This window comes from Camellia sinensis, chromosome 8 (assembly GCF_055761805.1).
Source record: "Camellia sinensis isolate YWXY chromosome 8, ASM5576180v1, whole genome shotgun sequence".
In the NCBI taxonomy this organism is placed as follows: Eukaryota; Viridiplantae; Streptophyta; class Magnoliopsida; order Ericales; family Theaceae; genus Camellia; species Camellia sinensis.
In genome coordinates, this window is record NC_138968.1 from 40,767,006 (window position 1) to 40,774,634 (window position 7,629).

The window sequence follows — 7,629 nt, forward strand, 5'->3', positions numbered from 1 at the left end:
GCTCATCTCTTATTTCGCTCAGGATCCGATATATTGGTTTTTTGAACACCGTGGTTATGGCGGTGCGGATTCTCAACCATCTTTTGTCTGGGTCCTCTCCATTATCTCGTTTTCCACGTCCGTTCCTGTTACTTCGGTCTACCATGTTGACCTTCACTGAGGTTTTCTTTTCTGGTACTGCGGTCGCACTAGATTTTGCTTTGGCACGTGCGCCATCCTTTTCTACCCTGATGTGCTGATGCACTCTTTCCATCAGGGCCTCCATGGTGAGGGGTGGCGTCATGGTGATCGAGTCCCTTAGTCTGTTCCCGACTGGAAGGCCTCTTTTATACTGTGCAATGGCGAGATTGGTGGGGCAGTCTCCAATCTGGTTGAATGTCTCCCAGTAGCGACTGTTGTAAGATCTGAGGGTCTCTTTTTCACCCATGTCGATGGAGAGTAACTGGTCTATCTCCACCGGCGTTTTAGTGTTTGTTCGGAACCTTGTTACGAACGCTTCTGCCAATTGGGCCCAGGAGGCTATGCTGTCCTCTGGGAGCTTTTCGAACCAAGTCAAGCCTAGGTCGCCAAGGCTTGATGGGAAGAGTATGCACATTAAAGCCTCGTTTCGCCTGTACACAGCCATGACTTGGCGAAAGTGGCTCAAGTGTGAATACGGGTCCGTCTTCCCTTCATATGTAGTGAATTTCGGCTGAAGGAAGCCTGATGGTAGGGGCGCGTTTTCAATCACTGGAACAAACGGCGAAGTCTGTAGTCTTGCTAAGGCTTTGTCCGTTGGTTCGTAGGCAGGGCGCGGTATTGGCATTCCAACCTCGACGCTTCCATGCGTCCGAGGAGCCAACCGCTGTAAGGCAGAAACTCTATGTGGATCCCTCGCCCTGGCATCCTCCTTGCTTCGTGCTTTTTCTTCGAGCACGGTTCGTAAGTCGGATGACCTGGGTAACTCCGTTTGTCTAGATCTGGTTTGGTGCGAATGTGAGGGCCAATATGTGCTTCCTTCAGTGTATGATCTCTCAGATCTCGTCCTCTCAGACCTGGAGTGACGAGTTCTGGAAGACCAAGATTGAGTGTCGCCTGTCCTGAGGCTTCTGCTTTCTCCTTGCGAGGGTGTAGTATTCTTACTACGATTTTCTGAGTGAGGGGGCGTCTTGTTTTTGCGCCCCTCTCCTGTCGCCACTTCTTTTTTCTTCATCTGGCGTTTCAAAGCCTCCATGTCCGCCGCCATCTTTCTTATCAATTCATCTTGCTCCTTTACGCGGTCTTCTAGGGCTTGAGGGTCAATCCTCCTCCTTTGCCTGTCAGGACTTTGCGAACGAGAGTGACGGGGGCTGTTATTCCGCCTTCCCCTGCCACCCCTCCTTGAGTTATGTTGTTGGGGCTCCAAGTCCGCCATGGGAGGGACAGAGCCTTGCGCCCCCATCTGGAGTTAGCCCGTCGACGGCGGACTGCGGTAGTTCCTCAATATGTGCCATTGATTGAGAAAAGGAGAAGCTTAGTCAAGAGGTTTTTGTTCTTGTCTGTTCTTCCCACAGACGGCGCCAATTGTACGGGGAAGAAATAATTCTCCTCGTATAATCCTGTTGACCAAGTCCACGCTCCTCCGTACGACGTCGCTTTATTACCTGAAAACACAAACGTGAGCTGGCCGGCGGATGTGTGCCGGAAACCTCTCCGATGCCTAAGTCAGTGGGCTTGACAAATAGACAAAGCTCTATGTTCTCAGAAAGCAAAATTGTGTTGTGTTCTGTTACCTCTTCCAAGGTGATGTTTGTGAGCTTTTATATGTTTCGAATGGCACAATCCTAGTAGGACTTCTATTCCTCCATGCAGAGTCCTCCTAGGATTCATACTCCTTAGGATAATGCTTATCCTTTTACACCCCCCCCCCCCACTGCTTCAACCAAGTGGGATGGTTTTTACTTTGGCCGAACTACGATATGACCGAAATAAGCTTGGCTATGCAGAGCCACTGAGTAGGCCGAACTATTCTTAGTTCAGTTCTTACGTTTACCCTTTCTTATCTCGGCTTTCCGTGTAGAACCCATGGTACGGGCTTAGACCGAACCAATGATTTTCGGCCGATATGACTCCAAGACCGGTATAACTCCAAATCGTTCTGGACCGAAGTATCTTTACAGTCCCTGAGCCGAAGTAACTTTACCTCCCTGGCCGGAGTAACTTTGTCTTTCCTAGGCCGGAGTAACCTTGCCTCTCCTGGGCCGGAGTAAACTTTTACATTTTTATTGGGCCAGAGTAATCATTACGGCCTTTTTACTCAGTCCTTCGTACTTTGGGCCACAAAGCCCAACTCACAGCTCGGCCCAATTTTTCCCAAAAATTACCCTCTCAGCTAGTATGAGATTGTTCATATTTTTTTGGGAGATTGAGATAGAGATGTGGCAGTGTCATGCCAACTCATGTGCGGGTGGGAGATGTTAGAAATTGGGCGCCCATGTGGTATGACCCATGAACCTTTTGAACCTTATCCATATAAGTTTGAATTTGAATTCAAAACTTATTTGGATAACCACTCATGATATCTATATCTATCATATCAACTGATATGGATAGATGATATATTTATCCTATATATCTGATATGATATATGGGATATGGTATAATAATGAAACAACGTATGTTTTTCCCATATTGACTCTATTCCATTAAAAACAACGATCAAGCTTTTTGTACTGTGACTTATGTGGGTGATACTCATATTGTGGTATCACTCCACTGCTGAGTTCGCTGTTCGCATTCTTAAAGCACGTGATTTATCCACGAGATTCTTCGCTTCAGGTTCTGTCACTAAGGTATGGTCTATAATTTTTACCTACTGCGTTATACTTGTTTTACAACAAACAAACAAACAAATTAGCATAAGGAAAATGAACCGATTTATAATATTTATATAAACAAGAGAAAGAAATATAGATCAAACTAACACCAAAGATATGCCATGTTAACTAAAACAAAAATCCTACAAAACCGAACCCTTGTTTTTTTGTCCAAAAAAATGCACTATTTCTTCACCTTAACATTCACATGATTCTCAATCATTACTCAAGAAAGATGCGTCAGGCAATTAGAATGGCTATGGGTATGGTATGGTATTTGTATTCCTATCTTGCCATCGGTCAAATGAAAATAAGTAAGAGATATTTATGAAATGCATATGTAGTTAGCCAGTTTAGTGAATGAAGAATTTTCATACATATCCTGATCGCCAAATCTTTATTTGGAAATTAAATAGATCAAAGTTTTAGAAGGAAAAAAAAATAGAACCAGAACTAGATCTATATATGAATGCATTTCCAATAGATGAACTCCTGCAAAGAGCCAGTTTTTCTGTTGACCAACTCTAAAATATTCTATAAAAAGCATTCTAAGAAAAAAATTTATATATGTCCTCCTAGCTTTGCAAAAGTTATATGATGACCATTATTCTTTTTAAGACAATAACCTACTGCCAAGATGAGTTTTGCCAAGTTAGAGATATGATTAACATATGCACATTCAGGTAAAAACGACTGAATTATGATCCTTTGTATGGATAATTCTTCGCCTATGGTCCTAAAAATATTTCATGAATCAATTCCACTTCTAAGTTCTAACAAAGCAAAGTTCACTGAAATAGCTGCAATAAATACAATTTTATATGGAGCAAGCATATTGACAATTTAATATAATCAATAACACCAAAAATCAAGAGCAAGAATGACCTATCTATTAATCTATCAGTTGTAAGCCATAAGCATTTATTCTGAATAGCTACAACTCTGTACAAGAGCAAGAATACACTAATTCAAAGTATAAAGAATAAAAATAAAATATAAAAAAAGAAACAAAATGTCACAAAAAAGTCCTAAAATTGTCAGAAGTTATTTTCTAAATAAATACCAATTACTGATTAATACAAATTTTCCTTTTCATATAATACACTATAATGAAAATGTATTTTATCAAATTATATTCTACCTTGTAATTCAAAAATATTCTCTCAAATCTCTGACATATTTTGGTTAGAATAATGTTCACTGTGATGTAGAGAAGAAATGACAAATGAAATTACTTGTTCTTCCAATTCTTTCAAGTAGGCTGCTTTCTTTTCAATTCTATTCATCACCTTAAATAATAAATAATAAATGAAATCCAAATTAGTAGTTTTTGAAATTCTGACCATCACACGTGATGGGTGATGAAAGAGAGAGCGTAGGATAACCCAAGCCACAGTGGTTGCAACCTAGGCCACAAGCTCAGAACAGAGCAATATCAACTGCAGCCTAGACCATGTCTCACATATGTTACTTGAATGATTCATGTACAAGCCTCTAAACACACCACAAAATTATATAAGTAATCCTAAAAATTCATTTAAATTACAGCCCTTTTAAAGTACATTCACCATTAAGGAGAAAGTTATAAACAAAGTCCAAATACCATGTAGATGTTCCCATCTACTAATACATTTTAGTTTTAGATAAGGATAAATTACACTAAATTCAAACATAAATGGATAGTAATGCACTTCAAATAAGGATTTATTTTGGTTAGTTAATGCTTTTGTTACTGCTGCTGCACGTAATAGATTACAAGAAAAACACATTCCAAGAATGCTATTGCTGCTGCTGCTGCGGAGTGGTTTTTGCTACTACTGCAAGTTGTTGCTGCTGCAAGTTGCTGCCTGTTTTACTTGTAATCTATTACACTCTCACTGTTTTTGTCTGCAGGTAATAGAGCTGGTACTATTTGTGAGGGAGTTATTTGTTGTGGGTTGAGTGATGAGAGATGTATATTCTTGGAATGTGTTTTTCTTATTTTATTTTCCTTATTTCCTTTATGTGCTCAGCTATCTACATTTCTTTGTTGAGCTTGAGTGCCTATGTGTGGGTTGAGTTTGTGAAGTTACATAAAGTGAGTCTTGTTACAGATCTGAGTACAGTTTCTTGTAAGTTCTGTTTATCATGGTTGGTGTTCACAGGAAATGCTGAGGTATTCAATGAGGTATGATAGAGGTTGCTCTTCCTGCCAACTAAAAATGGTTATCTAGAACAGCTAGGAATACAAGAAAACTGAATTTGAAAACAATGTTGTGGCAAATCCTACATTAGAATTTTAAGCATTCCACAATTTTGTTAGAGTCTGTTTTCATGACTCTTGAACTACTACAGAAGGAGAGGGGAGCCACAAATTCAAACATAGTCTTTAATTCTGTCGTCTGTCTTGAACTTTTTTGCTTATGACCATCTCTTAATGTTAGTGCTCATATGTTTAAAGAATTAAGCCCAGGTTTGTTGAAATTTTCAGAATGACAGTTATGACCATGGAATTGAAAATCATGATGAACTTGTAACCATGTTTTTCTTGAAATGTTGCTATATAGGGTACAATCATGTGCAATCAATAAATTCAGATGAGTCCCTTTTTGAGAGCCGTTTTAGTTAATAGTTTTTTGATGTTTTGACTATGTTGGTTTTGACAGTGAATGTCAACTGATGCTTAATAAATCTATTTTGCTCAAGGGTGCTGCAATTTTTGAGATCAAATTTCTTAAGACCTGATTTTTATTGATAGATTATGAGCGTAGATAGAAGAATGAAAAAGTGCAAGGACTAAGCTGGCTAGCTTAAAGGTTCATGATGATCTTTTTTGCTTCTTAATCAATCTTAGTTCTTTTTATTTTCACTTTCAGTTTTCATATCTTCTTTATTTATTTAGTTTTATTTTTTATCTTTTGGAGCAAACAGTAAAAAAAATTAAACTATTGATCCCACTCTTTCCTTTTAAATGTCATGAATGCACTTGCTACAACAGCTTTCAACAATACTTGGCTTAAATTGAAGAATAGTTAAGTTAGAGATTGCTAGAGAATTCTTTCATTAGGATTCAGCAGAACTAGTTAATCCTTAGTAGGTGAATGTAACTACTTATTTTTATTAGTAGAATATTTTCAGAAAATGTTAGAAACTATGGTGTTTGGAGTGAGAACAATGTTTGGTGTTCAATTTATTCCATAAATGGTATGTAGTGGATATGTTTATTTCAATCACTTAGTTGGACTTTAGTGGATAGTTTTCTTTTGTGTTAACATGCATTGATGTCTGTATTTATACTGAATTTGTACATAGCTTGCCTTTGGTTCTCTAGTTGAATGTTGTATTAAATTCTTGTGGGTTGTGCTTAAGATTACTTTGTATGTTCTTTGCTGTGTGTTGCTGTAATATGATGTGCTGCTATTCTTGTGGGTGTGCTGCTGCTCTTGTTGCATGTTGTTGTTCCTTAATGCGTTAGCTATCTGTCTTGCTGTATTGCTATATTTTGCTGCTCTGCTGCTACGCTGCATGCTGCTCTGCTAGTTGTTTTGGCTACTGTGTCTTGTTCAGGATCTCTATTTTATGTTAGATATAGATGTTGAACAGATGTATGGATTAGGTAGCTTAAGGTTGTTTTGTGACTTGCTGCTAGCTTCTTGTTTTAAATGCCATACATTTGGATTACCTTTGTGTGTTAATCCAAATGTAAAGACATCTACAACTTCATGATAACTCTCAATTTCCGGCCTTGGTCCTCAGCTTTATTGTTGTATTTGATGATCATTGCAACCTTTTTCATCATTAAATTTCTTTTGTAAGACTAGAACAATCTCCATAAATAGTAAGTTTATTTATATATGCTTCTAGCGGTTTCTAAATTAATTTGTGTTTTTATTTCTCAGATCAGAAATTTCTTAGAGAGATGCAAAATATGGACAAGGAATTCAAGAACTTAATTTTTCAAGTTTTTTCATTTTTTAATATATGTAAGCACAATTCAAAACTTTTTATTTAATTACTTTGTATATACTTTTGAACATATCTAACTTTCATTTATGAAATATATGACGTTATTTCATTCAATGTGGTTGTGATTCAAATTATAGCATATAGTGTGTATTTTATTCTTGAAATGCGCGTACAAAAATAATATTGATTATTCTTCAAATATGTCGAATTCTCTTCTCTTTTTTTTTATCACACGCATTAACTGTGATGATAAATGTATATAACGTGTGATCTTATCGCATTATTAATCATAGGTTTTATTAGGTATTAATCACACTTAAAATCTGTGATCTAAATGTTTATTATCACAGATTTTATTAGTAATTAATCACACTTAAAAGATGTGATCTAAATATTTATTATCACATGTTTTATTAGTTTTTAATCACACTTAAAAGATGTGATCTAAATGTTTTTTATCACAAGTTTTATTAGTTTTTAATCACACTTAAAAGATGTGATCTAGATGTTATTAATCACACTTAAAATGTGTGATTAAAAATGACCCTTTTTAATCACACTCCCAAAGATCACACTTTGAAAAAACTTAAAACGTGTGATTAAATAACATAAATCACACAAAAAAAATGTGATCTTTATCTGTCTTTGTAGTAGTAGGGGTGAGCAGCGCATATATCGATCCGCCAAAACCGACCGAACCGAACCGATCCGCCGCATTTTGGACGGATGCGTGATGACGAGCGGACGGTTGCGGATTGATTTTTTCCAATCCGCCAATTTGGTGGACGGATGGCGGATTTGAGGTTCCTTTGGCCGCAACCGAACCGCCAAACCGCGAGCACCCTTAGTA

General features: G+C 37.6%; 1 long non-coding RNA gene across 1 annotated transcript; it reads left to right on the forward strand.

The window, feature by feature from the left end:
* Positions 1 to 4,224: 4,224 nt before the first annotated feature.
* Positions 4,225 to 6,893, forward strand: LOC145796518 (uncharacterized). The gene is made up of 2 exons (XR_014336983.1): positions 4,225 to 5,629; positions 6,713 to 6,893. It is a non-coding gene; the product is annotated as an uncharacterized LOC145796518 (long non-coding RNA).
* The last annotated feature ends 736 nt before the right edge of the window (positions 6,894 to 7,629 follow it).